We start from the raw sequence: 20,137 nt of genomic DNA, 5'->3' as shown, positions 1-20,137 counted from the left end.
TTTTATGACATTGATTAACTGCCCCATGACATGTCAACACTCTCCCTTTTCAACCTTGGGTTCCCTATTACCAGCTTTCCTGGCCCCTCCAGCCTTCTCGTCCTTGCCCCTGGGCTGGTGTGCCCCTTTAGTCTCGTTTTGTTTTATGGGCTTGTCTAATCTTTGGCAGAAGGGTGAACCTCAGGAGTGACTTCATTACTGAACTAAAAGGGTGTCTGGGGGCCATACTCTCAGGGTTTCTCCAGTCTCTGTCAGGCCAGTAAGTCTGGTCTTTTTTTGTAAGTTAGAATTTTGTTCTCCATTTTTCTCCAGCTGTGTCTGGGACCCTCTATTGTGATCCCTGTCAGAGCAGTCACTGGTGGTAGCCGGGCACCATCTAGTTGTACTGGACTCAGTCTGGTGGAGGCTGTGGTCGTGGTGGTCCATTAGTGCTTTAGACTAATCTTTTGAATTGTACATTTTTATGACCGTCCGTTAGTCTCTGGGAGCTCTTCGAAGTTTTCAGTGTGTTTCCACTGTGTGTATTTAACTGTAGAATATTTCATAACAAATGAATGGGCGGCCAGTCGCTTTTCATCGTCTGTAAGTTTATTAATTTCCAGAACCTCATATTCTGGGTAGGGGTTGCAGCCCCCAAAACTAAGGAATTGACCAAGTACGTAAGTGCATAGCCCGTGCGCGTTGGTAATAACAATTCAAACGCCATCATACTTTGATTAGTTGTTTATTTTCATTACTTTTTTATTTTTTAATAAGCATCAGACTAGTTATCCTGAGAACAGAACTTTGACTGCAGAATAAAGTTATCTTTAGAAGGCATTTCTCTTTGCTAGAAATTCCCTAATAAAGTCCCCAGGTACTTGAGACATTCCCGTTTGCATACAAAAGATAAGTGTGTTAATAATACTGAGCGCCACAATGATAACTGAAAAGCGATTTTTAGTTTCCCATTCAGAAATCACATGCTCAAAGCACCTGAGAACTTTGTGAATTTTTAAACATGGTTTAGGTATGATACTGTACTATCCTACTCTGGTACACATTGGGTCACCCTGAGTTGGAATTGACTTGGTGTCAGCTGGTGGCTTTGTTGTATAAGACTCTCTACTAGGAGTCTGGAGTCCCTGGGTGGTACAAATTGTTAACGTGCTCTGGTCTTAACTGAGAGGTTAGCAGTTCCAGGCCACCCGGAAGCACCTCGGCAGAGAGACCTGGTGGTCTAAAAAAAAAAAATCAGCCACTGAAAACCCTACAGAGCACAGGTCTGCTCTGACACACACGTGGTCGCCAGGAGTCAGAGTGGGCACAAAGACAGCTGGGGGTCAGTTAAAGTATGATTCTAGGTTGTCTTCTCTAGGAACGTAAAGAGATTGTTTAGTCTCTAGCCTCTAGTTTTCTTCTTAATCCTTTGAAAATACACCAAATTACAACTTCGTTTATTATTTTTTTTTCAGTTATATTCCCAGCCATCTTCTTTACAACGCTTCGTTCCTTCCTTCCTCCTTCTCTCCCTCCTCCCTCCTTCCTTCCTTCACTCCCTCCCTCCCTCCTTCCCTCTTTCCTTCCTTCCTTCTTTCACAAAAAAGGCAGAGATAAAGGAAGCAAGCTTCTTAACCATTGATGCAGGTTCCAAGGGCACATACCAGCTTCTTCACATTCCAATAAGAACAATGGAGTGTTTGCCTCTGCATTTCAGATGCTGCCCTATTATAATCAGAGCCTTCTCCCCGGGACAAAACCCTAGAGACTAGAAATTGGAGCTAATTCAATTCTCTGCAGTGAGTATCCATTAAGTGTTTACTAGGGCTTGTGCTTAAAGAATAAGGACTTATCATTACTTCCCTAGAAAGGAAACCTTGTCCTCTTCTCTTTTTTCCTGATTATATGACAAGGGCCAGCTGTTTGGCAGACCATCCATTATTTAAATATCAGCGCTTCTCAAACTCAAGTTCTCCAAATTAGGATCTCCTGAGGCCAGCTTCTAAGTCCCACTTCATTTTCTCTTTATTCCCATTAGGACAAATTCTCACTCTTGAGTCGTTTCGTGAATTTATCGCTGACCTTGCCTCCATCAGCAGAAACGCAGTATGATGAAGTGATACTTTGCAGGGTTGGCTTTTTTTCTGATTATGCAAAGAAGTAAAATGTTTGGAAAATCTAAAAACGTGTTGTGGTGTTGATGTTGTGTGCCGTCACGTCGATTCCTACTCAGTATCGGGGGCAGATTATCCAGTAGGCAAGGTAAGCACGGTGCTTACCTTGCTTACCAGATCATCTGTAGTGAACAATTGCACATTTTGTCACCACATCAAAGGTTTTGTTTCTACGTAGGGCTGGCATCTGTCTCCCAACCCCGCAGCACCTTCCTACAGAATCAAAACCTCTTTTCACATTTACAATCCCTGACGGGAGCAGATGACCCGGTAAGCACATCATTTGGTGAAAACCCATTTGAAATTGTTCACTACAGATTAGTAAGTAAGCACAAGTAAGCCCGTGTTTACCTTGCCTATTGGATAATTTGCCCGCATCTTGGAGCCACCCCATGTGACAGAGTAGACCTGCTCCATAGGGTTTTCTACGCTGTAATCTTTATAGATAGGAGCAGATTGCCAGGTCTTTCTCCAGCAGAGCCGCCGGGTGGATTCGAACCATCTGTCTTTCAGAGACTCAGATAAAAACCGCTCCTGGTAGTCCTTCTTCCCAGGAGATAATCACAAAGTCATATCATCTTTCTAGTGAACTATGTATACAGGTCTACACACACACGTGCGCCCAAACTTGTTCCCACCGACTGCTATCGAGTCAGTTCTGACTCATGGCCACCCCATACGACAGAGTAGAACTGCCCCATAGGGCTTCCAAGGAGCAGATAGTGGTTTCCAAGGAGCAGATAGTGGATTCGAACTGCCCACCTCTTGGTTAGCAGCCCCTGTGCTGAGTGTATGGTATGTCTTAAATTAATCTGTTTGGGCTATAAAAAGAGCAGATTCAGCAGCAAGCTAGCACAAACAGGGGAAGAGAGATGCCACGCCACATGAAGATGGCCAAGGAGCCAACAAACAGAAGGTGAAAAGAGGCAAGGACCTATCCCCGGAGCCAACAGAGACAGAGCCTTCCCCTAGAGCCAGTGCTCTGAATTCAAACTTCTAGCCTCCTAAACTGAGAAAATAAATTTCTGTTTGTTAAAGCCATCACTTGGAATATTTCTGTTACAGCAACACGAGATAACCATACTTGACATACAAAAATGGCTGTTTCAAGTGGTTCGTCCTAACACTTTGGTCCAAAAAAAATCTTGTCCCATTTATCAATAATTAAAGACCTTCTTTTTCATTACAAGCAAATATGGAACTGTAAGACCCAAGGGCTTCGGGTAAAAGGCCCATGTGTGAATAAAATTAAATCCTAAGTCTAAGGAAGAGGAAACCAATGTTATACTGAGGAATTTTATTTTGAATTTATTTATGATTAGATGTATCATTTAGACTCACTAAAACCAAAGCCATTGCCATAGCCCACAGAGACAGAAAGCCTTACTGTAGAGCCAGTGCCCTGAATTCGGACTTCTGGCCCCCTAAACTGTAAGAAAATAAATTTCTGTTCATTAAAGCCACCCCCTTATAACGTCTCTGTTATAGTGGCGCTAGATAACTGAGTCACCAGGCCTATCAGAGTAGAACTGTGCTCCATGGGGTTTTCAGTGGCTGTAATCTTTCAGAAGTAGATCTTCAGACCTTTCTTCCTAGCCATTTCTGGGTGGACGGAAACCTCCAATCTTTCCTTTAGCGGCCAAGCACGTTAACCGTTAACCGTTGAATCACCTAGGGAGTCTTATGATAGTTCAGATGCCCTGTCATGCTTACACTGACATTTTATCTTCTCGCCCTGAGAGTTCTGGTTTAAACAGACAAGTCTCCTCCGCAGTATGCTGCAGATACACCCTCGGAGATAACGGGAATCCTCTCTTTTTTTACATACTCATAACCCATCGTTCTTTCCTGTGGATGCCAGTGATGAGAAATTGTACTAAGCAAACTGTTTCTTGCAAGGGAGTGCTGTGCTTTAATGAATTTGCATCATGCAATTGTAATTAGCATTCCATTTGATCCTTGCTAATTAAGTATCTTACGCATGTGGTTGCCATTGGAAACGAGGACCTGGACGCTGGTTTCTAATTGATACCCAGCTTTCTTAATGTTTCTTTGTTGTACGTAAAAAATCACATCCGTCTCTGACCTCAGGAACCAAACCAAAAGAACCCATCGCTGCCCAGTTGATTCCGACTCATAGCGCCGCTATAGGACAGAGCAGAACTGCCCCTTGGGTTTCTAAGGCTGTCATCTTTACAGAAGCAGACTGCCACATCTTTCTCCCACAGAGCAACTGGTGGGTTCAAAACGATGACCTAGCAGTGAACGGCCGAGTGCTTAGCCACTGCGCCACCAGGGCTCCTGACCTCAGGAAAGGCACTACATATAATCAGTCTTCAAGTTGCTATATTTCTTTGTGAGCCTCAATTCATTTTTGACATCCCTCTACCTCCCCCTGCCCCAATCTCACACAAACACAATCCCAGCATATGGCTTTTAAATCTTGTTAATTTGTTGGTCGATAACATCCACTTTTTTTTTTTTTTTTTGACTTTGCTGCTTAAAAGCCTTCCATATTGTCGCCACAAAATATTTTCCAGGCTCTTCTAGGGCCTTGTTCTGCATACACATAAGTAGAAACCAATTGTACACCCTTTGAATGGTGTTATTTATTCATTCCTCAATGTGACCAATACTTGCTGAAACTCTGTCATGTTGCCAAGTCAGCGCTAGCTACTCATTCTATTCTGGTTTTGATAAACTGTCATTTTATTTTTGTTTCTAAGGGAGTAGTGGATCTATTTCTGGCAAATCAGCCATTACAGAGCACAGTTCTACTCTGACCTACATGGGGTTACTATGAGTTGAAGTCGACTCCATGGCGGGTGGGTGGGTTGGTTGGTTGGTTGAAGAATGGAAAATCTTGGGAGTTTCGATAGAAGAGATAAACGTGGGGTAAGAACATCTCATTCGCTCTAGGACAATTGTGAGACAGAAGATTTCTTACTTTCCATGAGCAATACAGCTCCATAGGAGGCTGCAAGAGGGCTCAGCCACAGGGATAATAAATTCATTTTGTAAGAGACATGTTAGACCTATGATGAAAGACCCTGTCCGTAGTTGATTTTCAAGACTGTCCTAAAATAATGGTGTTATTGAATATGTAATCCTTCTCTAAGAGTTAGGATGCACTAGAATGCAGTAAAGCGTAACTGAACGTGACTTCATCTCTTTCCGATGACTCAGAAGCTCCTATAGTACTTTCAAGCCGTCATTTTGAATATTGCGATGATCCAATTATATAAATCTTATGGATATCGGGATTTTTATAACTGGTTTTTCCCAATAGCAGAGAGGCTTCTCTCACTCTGCTTTTCAGTTGTATAGCCAGAAGAGAAAATTTTTGATGTGGTGGTTTCATGGATTGAATTGTGTCCCGCAGAAATATCTGTCAACTTGGCCATGCCATAATTCCCAGTACTGTGTGATTGTCTACCATTTTGTCATCCAATGTGATTTTCCTATGTGTTGTAAATCCAGCCTCTAAGATGTTAATGAGGTGGGGCTATCTGCAGTTGTGTTAAAGAGGTAGGATTCAGTCTACAAGATTAGATTTCCTCTAAAGCCAATTTCTTTTGAGATGTAAAAGAGAAGCCAACAGAGAGACAGGGGAACCTCACACCACCAAGAAAGCAACACCCAGGAGCAGCGAAAGTCCTTTGGACCTGAGGTTCCTACCTGGAGAAGCTTCTAGACCATAGGAAGATGGATGACAAGGACCTTCCCCCAGAGCCGACAGAGAGAAAACCTTCTCCTGGAGCTGGCGCCCTTAATTCAGACTTCTAGCCTACTAGGCTGTAAGAGAATAAACTTTTATTTGTTAAAGCCATCCACTTGTGATATTCCTGTTACAGCAGCAGTAGATGACTCAGACAGGTGGGAAGAGCCCGAAAGTCAGGGTGAGGGGAGCTGGATTCAAGTTCTCCCCCTACCTACTCATTTGGTGTGTTATCCCAAGCACCTGATTGAACCAAACCAAAAACCGAACCCAGTGCCAACGAGTCAATTCCGACTCATAGCAACCCTATAGGACAGAGTAGAACTGCCCCATAGAGTTTCCAAGGAGCACCTGGTGGATTCCAACTCCCGACCCTTTGGCTAGCAGCCGTAGCACTTAACCACTATGCCACCAGGGTTTCCATCTGATTGAACCTCTATGAAAATTAATGTTTTGAATTTTCCGTTTTCAACTTGCCCAATTTACATCATTTCTAATCTGGATGTAAAGTACAAGGCAACCCACCAGGTGCCCCAGAGTCAACCCTTCCCCACAGTGACCCCATGTGTGTCAGAGTAGAGCTGCGCTCAACAGGGTTTTCAAGGGCTGATTTTTCTGAAGTAGATTGCCAGGCCTTTCTTCCGAGGCACCTGTGGGTAGACTAGAACCTCCACCCTTTCAGTTAGCAGCAGGGCATGTTAACCATTTGCACCACCCAAAGCACCAACAGCACTGACCTTAAATTATTATGGTTATTATTATCATTCTTATTTTTGTAATAATGAAACAATTGAAAACTTCCCATAGCAAAAACTGTCATCTAGTAAGTTTGGGCTCATGATGAATGCACTCCAAAGCGTTCACTTAGAATTAGTTCATACCATTTTAATTAACTTCCTTTCTCATCTTCAAAAGTGGGCGGCGGGAGCAGGGCTGACCAGGTCGACTGCCTGATGGTGTTTGGTTGCTAAGTACTTTCCACCCAGCAAAACTGAGTAGCACTCTAAGTCATTGTAGAGGTGTTTGAAATATCACCGGAAACAAGAACGTTTTGTCACCTGGAATGAGGTATTTAGGGCAGGGTTTCTCACCCTCAGTACTATTCATGTTCTCCGCTTTTGTAGCAGGTGATGCTTTGTCTAGGGTGCTGTCCTGTGCACTGTAGGGTGCTGAGCAGCATCCCTGGCCTCTCCCTGCTAGAGGCCAGCAGCACCCCCTTACCCAGACTGTGACACCCAAAAATGTCTGCAGACATTCCTATGTGTCCCCCGGGGAACAGCACTGGCCCAGTTGACTCAGCAGCTACAGGTTTTTGGTTTTGGTGCTGGTAACATGAGCAAAGGATGAAGATGGTCTCTCCTGGATGGGCAGCTTACATCCCAACGACAGGGGCAGAAGCTATGAAGCCATAAAAAAATAAATAAATGACACATAGTTGCCACACAGTCAACCCTGCCTCTGGGTGCCCCCACGTGTATCAGAGTAGTACTGTGTCCCACAGGGTTTTCAATGGCTGATTTTTTAGAAGTAGATTGCCAGCCCTTTCTTCCAAGGCACCTCCGTGTAGACTGAAACCTTCAACCACTGGATTAACAAGCTGAGCTCTGCTTAGCCTTTTGCACTACCCAGGGACTCCTTGGAGTCATGGTGGTGCAGTGGTTAAGAGCTTGGCTGCTAACCAAAAGGTTGGCAGTTTGAATCCACCAGCCCCTCCTTGGAAACCTTATGGGACAGTTCTACTCTGTCCTATAGAGTCGCTATGAGTTGGAATCAACGGCAACAGGTTTGTTTTTTTTTTTTTTGGAGTGGGGGGACTCCTTAGAACTGCCATGAAGGTAAGCACCTATTCCATTGGCCCTACCAGTTGTTTTTAACTGTGAAATAGACTGAGTTGTGAAGACAGCCACCAGCTTTAGTTGCGTGTTCTCTCAAGACACACTGTCCTGTACTTGCTTCTTAAATGTGTTGTTGCTTACTGATTTCCATTGATTATAATGATTTTCTGTGAGGCTTAGCAAGGGAAGGTTGAGAAGGGGTTATAAATGGGTTAATTAGTAAGATGCAAATTGCTTTTATGGCTGTTGCAAAACATTTAAATGACCCATAATTAAATCAGGTTGCCAAATTATTTGTTACTTATCATCTTCCTATCGAGTTTATTTCATGGGGAGAGCGCTTCCATAGTCTAATGGGTAGACGTAGGAAGCATGGCAGAGACGCATTGCCAAGACCACAGGAGACGCTTGCTTTCCTGGTTCCTTTCTGCATTTGGTATACGTAAAACTTTCATTTCTGCTTCACTGTGTCTTCTATGTTGAATATGCTTACGGAGTGATAGAATCTTCTAGTTAGGAAGGATTACAGCAGTCATTTGTTCAAATTCCCTACTTCCCGATGAAATAATCCCTTCTGCAGTCTCCCTGACAGATGGCACGGAGGGAGATGGTTTGCTGACTGATCATTTCGTGGTCTGGCAGCTCACGTTGTAAGAGCGTGGTCTGTAGACTGGACAGCATCCTAGCTCTGGCCTTCGAAACATCAGCTGAGTCTGTTCTCTCACAGACAACCATCCAAGCAAAAGTAAAAACCAAAAAACCCGTTGCCATCATTTGACTCTGGCTCATGGTATCCCCACGTGTGTCAGAGTAGAACTGTGTTCCATATGGCTTTCAATGGCTGGTTTTTTGGAAGTAGATCACCAGGCTTTTCTTCCGGGCTCTTCTGGGTGGACTTCAACCTCCAACCTTTCAGCTAGCAGCCAAGCCCAGAGACAACACCGGTTCCTTTTTTTTCTCTATGTGAAATGTTACCAATTCCTGTATTTACGCAAAATGCCTTTGTACCCTTTAGCATCCTGATGGTTCTCCTCTGAGACTCCAATTACCCTCCCCCCAAAAAAAACAAACCCATTGCCATTGAGGCAATTCCTATAGGACAGAGTAGAACTGCCTTATAGGGTTTCCAAGGAGCAGCTAGTGGATTCGAACTGCTGACCTTTTGGTTCACAGCCAAGCTCTCAACCACTGCGACAAAACTGTGGTGGCTAGAACTGTGGAGAACTATTCCAACTCTGGTCTGATGCTTGAAGACTTGAGTGGAGCTATTATCTTGCTTGTCGCAAAAACATCTCCCCATTAGTGTAACAGGGCAGTGGTGGGTCAGTGGTAGAATTCTTGCCTTCCGTGCAAAAGGCCCAGGTTTGATTCCCGGCCGGTGCACAGCTACCACCTGTCTGTCAATGGAAGCATGTGTCTGTATGCAGGTGATGGTAGTCTGCTTTTCACGGTTGTATTTATTTTGTGAGTTTTCCTCTCGTATTCTACTTTACCAAGGTCTTTCCAAATCGTTGTTCTCTTCCAAAGCCCAGGCTCTCTTCCACATAATGCATGAATATTCTGACAGTGTATTCACAAAAATTGCTGATATAAATGATTGCATAGTGCAGAGCCTTGTAGCATACTCTTAAAAAACCTTCCGCGTTCAGTACGACCCTTTACTCAGCACTCTGTGGGAGCAGCTGTCTAAGCACCTATGACTTCAGCTACCTGGAGTCCACATTCTCCTTTCGTTCACCAATACCGGAGAAGGAGATTTTCAGATTTATTGCCAGATTCACTGCCAGGCTCACTATTCATTCTACTGCTGAGATTACCAGACGTAAGCAGGCTGGAAGAGCCCTGCTGGCCGATGGTTAAGCATTTGGCTGCTAACGAAAGGTTGGCAGTTCAAACCCACCCAGGGGCTTGACGGGAGAAAGACCTGGAAATCTGCTCTCGTAAAGATTCCATTGCTTTTGACTCAACTCCGACTCATGACAGCCCTGTAGGACACAGTAGAACTGGCCTACAGGGCTTCCGAGGCTGTAAATCTTTACGGAAGCAGACTGCCACATCTCTCTCCAGTGGAGTTATCCGTAAATTCCAACCACCAACCTTTCAGTTAGCAGCTGGGAGCTTAACCTCTGCGCCACCAGGACTCCTCCAGAACATCACATACAAACCCACAACCCATCGCAGTCGAGTCAATTCCGACTCGTACTGACTCTATAGGACACTCTAGAGCTGACCCACAGGGTTGAAGATCAGATCAGGGGAATGAAATTCAGACCCAGCTCCCAGAGGACAAGAGCAGAGTGGGAGTGGTGTGAACAGAGGAAGCTTTTGGGGAAATGGGCTGGAGGGGTGTGTGTGTGTGGTCCTGGGTGGCCCCTGAAGCTGGGCATCAGGTATGGGGTACAGGAGCCAGGTGGGAGGGAGGGTAGTCGTTGAATATACTACTTAACGCTTATACACTGCACTGGGGTTTGTAGAAGGCTTTTATAGGAATGTGTCTCGTCTATTTATTTATTTATTTACTTAACCGCCTTGAGAAATGGTGAATGGTCCCAGAGTAGGCAAGATGAGATGAATTAGCTTTGTTGGAAGCTTTGTATTTCCCTGCCTTGGCTGGGTCCTGAGCTCCTTTATCCAACAGAAGGAGCCTGGCAAGATTTTAATTCAAATTTACTTGCACTTTTGCCCAGACCAGTTTGGTAAACACAACAGGCCAGCCGCTCGTCCCAGCTTTCTGCTCTGGGTCAGGGGTACACAGGAAGCGTCTGCTTCCACGGTGGAAGGTCCAGGGCTGGGGACCCCAGCACCGGGAGGGCTGGTTCCTGTGGATGGGAGGATGGAGGGCAGGGGCTGGCACCAGTCAGAGGACCACCGTGGAGTGGGCAAACGCTGGCCCCCAACATGGCTCTTCTTAGGAGTGTCCCACTGGGTGATTGTAGATGTCAGGCCCTGTTGGCTGGACCCCTTCAGACTTGTAACCGAGGATATGATGATTCCTTTTTTCTTTTTTAATAGTTTTATTGTGCTTTAGGTGAAAGTTTACAGCTCAAGTTAGTTTCTCATTCAAAATTTATACACCGATTGTTTTGTGACATTGGTTGCAATCCCCACAATGTGACAGCACGCTCCGCCATTCCACCCCGGATTCCCTGTGTCCATTCATCCAGTTTTACTGTCCCTTCCTGCCTTCTCGTCCTGCTTTTGGACAGGAGTTGTCCATTCAGTCTTGTATATTTGTTTGTTTTTGTAATTGTACTTTAGATAGGAGTTTACAGAACAAACTAGCTTCTCTTTAAACAATTAGTACACACATTGTTTTATGACATTGGTTAACAACCCCATGACATGTCAACACTTTCCCTTCTCGACCTCGGGTTCACTATTACCAGCTTTCCTGTCCTCTCCTGCCTTCTAGTCTTTGCCCCAAGCTGGTGTGCCCTTTTAGTCCTGTTTTGTTTTATGGGCCCGTCTAATCTTTGGCTGAAAGGCAAACCCCAGGAGTGACTTCATTACAGAGTTATAATGGTGTCTGGGGGCCATATTCTCGGGATTTCTCCAATCTCTGTCAGGTCAGTAAGTCTGGTCTTTTTTTGTGAGGTAGAATTTTGTTCTACATTTTCCTCCAGCCCTGCCCGGGGCCCTCTGTTGTGATCCCTGTCAGAGCAGTCAGTGGTGGTAGCCAGGCACCATCTAGTTGTACTGGACTCAGTCTGGTGGAGGCCGTGGTAGATGTGGTCCATTAGTCCTTTGGATTAATCTTTCCCTTGCATCTTTAGTTTTCTTCATTTTTCCTTGCTTCCAAACGGGTGAGTCAGTCTCGTGTATTTGATTGAACTAAGAAGCACGTTCCTCACGTGTGTTATTGTTCGTTTTATAGGCCTCTGTCTAAGCTTTGGCTGAAAGGTGGACTTCAGGAGTGGCTTCAGTTCTGAGTCAGCAGGGTGTCCAGGGCCGTAGTCTCTGGGGTTCCTCCAGTCTCTGTCAGACCACTAAGTCTGGTCTTTTTTTGGTGATGACTGCTTTGGATGAATTTTATGTTCAGCCCTCTTTGTGGCTGGACTTTGAACCCAAAGAGAATATTCCAGTAGATTTTCCCATGTGTTTCAGCTGCTGGCCATCTGATCTACCAGCGCGAGTTAAAAGAAGAAAAAAAAAGTCTCTGCGTTCTGCTTAGGAGTCCCTGGGTGGTGCAAACAGTTAAGCACTCAACTACTAGCTGAAAGGGTTGAGGTCCGAACCCACTGAGAGGTGCCTCAGGAAACAGGCCTGGCAACCCGCTTCTGAAAAGTCAGTCTTGAAAACCCTATGGAGCACAGTTCTACTCTGTGTACATGGGGTCGCCATGAGTCCGAGTTGATGTTCCAGCAACTGGTTATGGGTTAAAAAATAACTGTCCTTTGCAACAGTGATTTACAGTTTCTAGTTGAGCCAGGATTCAAATTCAGGATTTCTAATTCGGGTGGCACAAACAATGAAGCGCTCAGCTACTACTAATTGAAAGGTGGGCGGTTGGAACCCACCCAGAGGCATCTCTGAAGATAGATCTGGTCATCTGCTTCAGAAAGGTCCCAGTCAGGTAAACCCTACGGAGCTGTTGTACTCTGCACACACGGGGTCACCATGAGCCCCAGTTGACTTGACAGCAACAACAACGTACTACTTACAAACGCGCAGCCATCTGCCCTGATGGACGGTCACTGAAAGACTAGCAGCCACCGTGTGATAGCTTGTTCTAGAAAGAGCCCAACATGTGAGTCAGGCCCCCCACTCCCATGCCCCTGCATGACGTGAAAGCAACCCCGACTGACGTTCAGTTCTGTGAGGTGTGTTTCCCGCAGAGGGGCTGGCGAGCTTGCTCCAGTGTGACCGTGGGAGTCTCAGCTGGCTGGGCAGTGTCCTAGTTGTTCTGGACCATCTTTACTTAGTCCCTTATCTGCTTGTTAAATCAGCCATGCTTGGCCCTGACATCTAATAGCTAAAATAATGTCCTTCTTTTTCATCTCCGGTCAGTGTCTGGGCTGAGTGGTTCTCACCCCTATAAAGAGAACTTTTGTACCCTGAAGAGATCTACCCCAAAGGACGGTGATATTTACAGCACAAATAGCAATGTCGTGGTGTAAGGACGTACTTAACATCATTCTTTTTCCAAACCCCTTGCTTGCTCGTCTCTTCCAGATTCTCCAAGAGTTCTGTTTGCTGTCCTTTTGCATTTTTGGGTTCTGTTTCCATCTTCCCTGATTCCCTGCAATATAGATGCCTTCCTTCATCTCAAACCTTAGGAAGAGACCCCAAAGTTAAGTGTTCGACTACTAGCTGAAAGATTGGCAGTTCAAACCCACCCTTCTGAGAGGTCACAGCTTTGAAAACCTTATGGAGTTGGTTCTACCCTGCGCACATGGGGTCGCCATGAGTCGGAATTGACTCAATGTCAACTAACAACAATGATAAGAACAGATTTGTCTGACAATAAAGACATGAAAATAAAGAAAGGAGGAAAAAATTACACGTGGCTGTCAAAAATATGGGATGTTGGAAATCCAGGCAAGATTGGGGTGCCCTGTGGTGTTTGCCCAGGGAGTCTTGAATATGCACATATGTAAAGCCTATCCTGGTCCAGGCTCTGTCCCTTCCTGTGAGGTCCCTGAGAAGACTGTATACACAGTGACAGCCGCATAGGCAGAGTTATACCATATTACTGGATCTAGCCCTGATCCTCAAAGGAGAGTTATAGTGACGTAGACTGGAGTCCGTCAAGTCAAGAGCAGCTTTTTCAGTGGAGGCTACATACCTGGCCTTCCATCCTTTCGTCCTTAGCCCAGAGTCAGTGTTTGATTCCATTGCTGTGTTTGGGCCCATTGTTGCAGCCACTGTGTCAGTCCATCTCCTTGAGGGGCTTCCTCTTTCTCGCTGACCCTCTACTGTAGAGTGCTACCTCATTGCAAAATGCCCTTTGTCCCTTCGTTTGGAAAACAATGCAGTTTAGTATTAAAATGACCTCTTATCTTTAAAAAGCAATCCACTAACTATAAAACGCACTTTATCAAGGCTCCCTGATATAAAACGACTTCTGAGAAGCAGGCCGGGAAGAGTAAATATTTGCTTCCGGTAATTATGAATTATTACCTCCAGAGTGAGTGCCTTGGGTATCGTTAGTCTTAGGAGCAGACCATGAGATGCAGACATCCAGCTACGTGAGATTCTTCTATTTAGAAGGAAAACCATGATTCAGCAGTAGTAAAAACTTCTTTGGGGAAATTTGGGAAAACCTTGAAATACTAACTTTTCAAAGCGTTGATATTCATAGATACCTAAAAATACTGATCTAACGTGTTTTACGTATGTGTACATGTATATATAATATACTATGTATCAACAAAGATTGATATAAATATATATAAGTGTTAAAAGGCAAAGATGTCACTTTGAGGACTAAGGTGTGCCTGACCCAAGCCATGGTATTTTCGGTCACCTCACATACATGCGAAAGCTGGACAATGAATAAGGAAAATCGAAGAATTGATGTTTTTGAATTATGGTGTGTTGGAAAAGAATATTGAATATATCATGAATTGCTAGAAGAATAAACAATTCTGTCTCGGAAGAAGTACAACCAGAATGCTCTTTGGATGCAAGAATGACAAGACTTCATCTCACGTACTTTGGACATGTTACCAGGAAGAAACAAGAGAAGGACATCATGCTTGGTAAAGTGGAGGGTCAGCGAAAGAGAGGAAGACCTCAAAAGATGGATTGACATGACACAGTGGCTGCAACAATGGGCTCAAGCATAACAACTGTTGTAAGGATGGCGCAGGACCAGGCAGTGTTGCGTTCTGTTGTACATAGGGGTGGCTATGAGTCGGAACCGACTTGAGGGCACCTAACAACAGCAGCATATCTGCTATATGACAGGGTAGAACTGCCCCATTGGGTTTCCTAGGCTGTAATCTTGTAGCAGGTGACCAGGTGTTTCTCCCGTGGAATCTCTGGTGGGTTTGAACCTCTGACCTCTTGGTAAGCAGCCAAGCATTTAACCATTGCACCCACAGGATGCTCTCTCTCTCACCTTTTTTCTTTTTTCTCTCTCTCTGTCCCTTGAAAGAAAGGTCTGACGATCTACTTCCAAAAAATCAGCCACTGCAAACCCTATGAAGTATAGTTCTGCTCTGACACACATGAGGTCGCCACGAGTTAGAATCGACTTGATGGCAACTGGTTTTTGTTTTTGTTTTTTTCCTGGTGCTCTCAAACTCTCGGGGAGGGTCTCCTTGCAGCTAACCTTGCCTGGTGCGGTCTTTACAAGACCACAGCACAGTTCCTACCTTTGCCCGAGAAGTTTTCCAACCCATGACTGAGTGGAAACGTATCTCTCTGATGTCAGGACAAACTCGGTCCCATCAGCCAGAGGCCAGCCAGGGCACCTGTCTTTTAGCATTTCCCTGCCTCAGGGTGAGCCCTCGGCCTTGCCTATGCAGTTAAAAAAAAAGTTAGAACGCAGCAAAAGACTCACCCAGAAAACCCGGGGGGAGTATTTGTTTCAGGAGCTTCAAAGTGGTGGAATGTGGGATCCTCCCTGATCTCTGCTGTTTACTCTTCTCTTGGAACATTTTCGTTTGAGCTGATGCTCTCAGAGCTTGCCCTTCCGCTCTCTAATGAGAAAATAATGCAGTCGGTTCCAAGCAGACTTTGGGAACACCCATCAAATCTGCAGCCGCATAAACATCACAGCGTTTTTGCAGCCCTTTGATTGTACGACTGTTCAAACGGAGACTTGCAAAGGTTGGGCGACCTGCTTACATCTGGGCAGTTAACTAGCAGTGGCAGCAGGATGCCTTCCTTGTCTCTGGATTTCCTATACACTGTCCTTGCCCCTTCTGGCTCCTGAAGCTTTTGCTGGACCACGACAGGAAAGGGGCAAAAGCAGTAGAAGCGCGGTGAGTGTTCAAACATGCAGAACTTAGCATTTCCCAAGGCCACCTAAACGTCAAGTGTAAACGGAGATGTTGGATGAGCCTCAGTTTTCTTGATGAATACTCTATTTAATGGTACTGTAGAACCTGTGAGAGCCGGAACTCGAAGGGACTGCCTTGTTTTTCCCTGTCTGGAATGATTTCCACCTTTGACAGGGTGCAAGCTTTACCACTTTTCTGTCGCACTCTGTTATTGAAAAACAGTGTTTGCGTTTTCCTTCTCTGACAGGTTTCCACCTTCCACGGGTTCTGGCTTTCGTGGGTTTCACCATAGTAGATATAGTTTAGTGTGTTGAGAAGCGCAGTGGGGTGAGTACTGGCTAAGGTTGCATAGTCAGTGAAAACAAAGCCAGTAAACCCCTTGCCCTGGAGTCGATTCTGACTCCTGGCTCCACGATGTGTGTCAGAGTGGAACTCTGCCCCGTAGGGTTTCCAAGAGCTGATTTGATGGAATCGGATTGCCAGGCCTTTCTTCTGAGGTACCTCTGGATGGGTTAGAACCTCCAATCTTTTGGTTAGTAGTAGAGCAGTTAACCATTTATGCCACCCAGTGCTCTTTCTATAATGAGGTTGTTAGTTGTCAGTGTTGAGTCATGGTGACCCCATGTGTGCAGAATAGAACTGGTTCATAGTTCGTTTCAAGGCCGTGACCTTTCAGGAGCAGGTCGCCAGGCCTTTCTTCCGAGGTGCCTCTGGGTGGGTTGGAACAGCCAACCTTTTAGTTAGAAGCTGAGCACGTTAACCGTCTGCACCACCCAGGGAATCTACGGTGAGAATAAGAGTTTGCTAAATAAATAAAATGTAAACGTTTATCTTCGAGAAATCACGGTGATTTAAACCACTTAAATCTCTAGCAACACTTACGTAAACACATATTCAGATCAGGTTTTCCCTGGCTTGTCAGGATATTGTCTTTATTGATTAAAACAGGTCTAACAGCTAACCCTTTGTTAGCCAAATTTCATCTCTTATGGATACCTCAAATGAAACAAAACTGCATTTCTTCTAAAAAAAAAACATGTTTTGTAATGTAGGTTTTTTTCTATTTTCAATAAGCCTTTTTCCCCCCATCCAGCAAAAGGACCAGGGATGTTTTAGTTGCCCTGGTAAAGTGGGAATTATGTAAGCCCGCTGTTAACGTTTTTCCTAATGAACAAATTTCACGTAATTACCTCTCTAGTTATGAAAATGTTCTTTTGTCTCCCTCCTCCACGATAATTCTGTTTCAGGAATAGCTATTTTTTGAAAAAAATTTTTTTTTCTTGCCTTTTTTTGCCAAATGAGAGTTGTTACAAAAAATAATTTTTTAAAAGGGAAATTAGTTTCTTTTAAGTTAATATGAAAGTACTCTTCATATTTTACAGTGAGCACTTTCGTTCAATTTTTAAGAACTTTCGGCCGCTATTTCATATTTAATTGTTTGGAACACCTTTATAAACACCTTGTTCTCATCCATGGTTGTGAATAAAATAACATTCGGTTACTCAAGGCGGTAATAATTTACACACACTTGAATGCTTAGTGGTTATTGCCTTCTTAATTGGAATAGATGGTATTTCTCATTCTAGCCCTGATAATATCCGTCCCAGGCGCCTTTTGGAGGCACATTTGATAAAATACTGTGTATGTAATAAAATAAAATAGTGAGTGTCGCTATGAGTCAGAATCGACTCGATGGCACTGGGTTTGGTTTTTGGTTTTTTTTAACCGAAGCCATTCTGTGAGTCAGAAATTATTACTATCACCATTTGCCATAGAGTTGGAATAGACTCATGGTGGCCCCCATGTGTGTCCAAGTAGAAGTATGCTCCACAGGGTTTTCAATGGCTGACTTTTTGGAAGTAGCTTGCCAGGCCTTTCTTCTGAGGTGCCTCTGGGTGGACTCGAACCTGCGACCTTTCGGTTAGCAGCCGAGTGCGTTAACCGTTTCCACCACGCAGGAACGCCTCAGAAATGAATATTCCTGTTGTTGAGTGCATCAAGGTGATTCCAGCTCGCAGTAACCCCATGTGACGGAGTGGAACGGCCCCATAGAGTCTCCTAGGCTGTAATCTTTACAGTAGCAGATGACGAGGTCTTTCTTCTGCTGAGCCGCTGCGTGGCTTTGAACCACCAACCTTTTGGTTAGCAGCAGTGAGCACGTTAACCATTTGCACCACCTAGGGGGGAAAAAAGCAAAGAAAAAAAGTGTAAAAAAGCAAAGAAAAAAAGTGTGAAAAAGCAAAGGTGTCATTTTAAGGTCTAAGGCGCACCTGACCCAAGCCATGGTGTTTTCAGTCGCCTCATATGTGTGTGGAAGCTGGACCATGAATAAGGAAGTCCAAAGAAGAATTGATGCCTTTGAATTACGGTGTTGGCGAAGAATATTGGACATACCACAGACGACCAGAAGAACAAACAAATCTGCCTTGGAAGAAGCACAACCAGAATGCTCCTTAGAAGTGAGGATGGTGAGACTACGTCTCACATACTGTGGACATGTCATCAGGAGGTATCAGTCTCTGGAGAAGGACACCCGGCTTGGCAAAGTGGAGGGTTAGTGAAAAAGAGGAAGAACCTCAAGCAGGTGGCTTGACACGGTGGCTGCAAAAACAGGCTGAAGCATAGCAGGGATTGTGAGCGCGGCACAGGACCGGGCAGTGTTTCCTCCTGTTGTGCGTGGGGTCGCTATGAGTTGGAACTGACTAGACGGCACCTAACAACGACAGGTGCCCCTTGGAGACTCTATGGGGCGGTTCTACTCTGCCCTGTAGGGCCACTCGATGGCCACAGGTTAATTAGCCTAGAGGTTGGCAGTTTGAATCCACCCGGTAGCACTGCAGAAGAAACAGCTGGCGATCTGAACAATGAGTGAATGGGTATTGAGTGAAATGAGGAAATTGATCCACAATGGCTATTCTAAAGAACGAAGGGAATTTCTCATAAAAGGGGCATTTGGTGGAGGTCACCTCATCCTTGGCTGCGTCTAGTGTTTTAAAAACCTGTTAACAAGGTTACTGGGTCGGTTGTTGGTGCAAGTAGTTTGCTCTGGGCTACTAATGGAAAGGTGAACAGGTTGAACCCACCCAGGGGAGCCTGGCCATCTACTTCTGTAAAGAGGACAGCCAAGAAAACCCTATGGAGCACAGTTCTACTCTGACACACATGAGTTGAAATGGACTAGAGGGCAACTGGTTTGATTTTTTTTTTTTAAACAGGATTACCCATCACGCAAGTTTTGCTACCAAGCTTGCGATTGAGAAGTTGAGGTTTTGGTGGGACTTTGTTCTTTGCTTCAGGCCCTGCCTTGATCAAGATCAGCGTGTGCAGGGGATGGCTGGGGAGTTTGCGTTTAAGACCTTAAAGGGACTGGACGTTCTGCCCGGGAAGCTGACAGCCATTCGTCACACCCTCCAGATTGTAGGGCCAGCAGGAAGCTTTAACTAGATCTTTAACTAGAAAGGAAACTCTGGTGCCATAGTGGTTAAGTGCTACGGCTGCTAACCAAAGGGTCAGCAGTCCAAATCCGCCAGATGCTCCTTGGAAACTCTGTGGGGCGGTTCTACCCTGTCCTATAGGGTCGCTATGAGTAGGAATCGACTAGATGGCACTGGGTTTGGTTTTTGGTTTTGGTTAACTAGAAAGGGAGAATTTCATGATGAGAAAAAGGACAGATTTATTTCTTGCCTGTTTTAAATGAAAAGAAAAACTCCAGGACCGTGCCAATGAGCAAGTCATCTCTGAGGTCGTGTATATAATTCATGAAAACAAGTAGCATAAAATATAAATAAGACACAAGACTGTCAGACAAACAAACTCTGTGGGAATAGCTAATGATATTACTAAGCCGGGTAATCTGGAAATGCCAAATGATTTTTTTTTTTTTTTAACGTAAACAAATCCTTCTGTCATTGGAAGTGGACCAGACCATCAAACACGTCCTGGAGTTCTAGACTTTGTCCCACGGTCTTCCTTTCCTTTAAATAAAAAGATGTGAAAAGAAGTACATTAAAAACAAACAAACAAAACCCCCTGCCCTGAGATAATCTTTTAACCTTAAATCAAAAATATCCCCTGAAGTCTTCTTCTTAAAAACAAATAGTAGTTTAGCTTAACTTATATAAAATGTCTGCCTTGAGCATTACGCTCTATCTATAGGGGCTCGAGTTGACAACAGCAACTTGGAAGGGAACCTTAGGGGGCAGTGAGCTTAAGTTAAGGGGAAGGAACAACTCAGAGAAGGAGAGTGAGCGTGGTTGCAGAAAACAAAGAATGTGATTCGTGTCACTGAAGTACATACAGGTAGGAACTGTGGGATTGGTGTGTGTTTTGCTGTGTACATTCTCAACAACAACAACAAAACCCGTTGCCGTCCAGTCGATGCCAATTCATAGCAAATACACGCATACATACCTACATACGTGCGTACTCTTCTGTCCTTTTCAAATATTAAAAGCCAATCATTTAAAAAATGTTTAAGGGTCC

At 44.6% G+C, this 20,137-nt stretch overlaps 1 protein-coding gene across 10 annotated transcripts in view; it reads left to right on the top strand.

Annotated features, from left to right (window-relative positions):
- The window catches only part of STS (steroid sulfatase), a 303,712-nt gene that overhangs the window by 51,376 nt on the left and 232,199 nt on the right, over positions 1 to 20,137 (top strand). The window contains exon 1 of one of the 10 annotated variants that reach the window (XM_049872293.1): positions 15,386 to 15,637. The exons of the other annotated variants lie outside the window; for them this stretch is intronic. The gene's annotated coding sequence lies outside the window, so the exon portion shown is untranslated. Of the gene's footprint in view, positions 1 to 15,385; positions 15,638 to 20,137 lie in introns of those variants that run through there. 10 annotated transcript variants of the gene reach the window in all.

Source organism: Elephas maximus, chromosome X, assembly GCF_024166365.1.
Source record: "Elephas maximus indicus isolate mEleMax1 chromosome X, mEleMax1 primary haplotype, whole genome shotgun sequence".
Lineage (NCBI taxonomy): Eukaryota > Metazoa > Chordata > Mammalia > Proboscidea > Elephantidae > Elephas > Elephas maximus.
The sequence above is the reverse complement of the archived record's forward strand: the minus strand, read 5'-3'. Positions and strand labels throughout refer to the sequence as shown.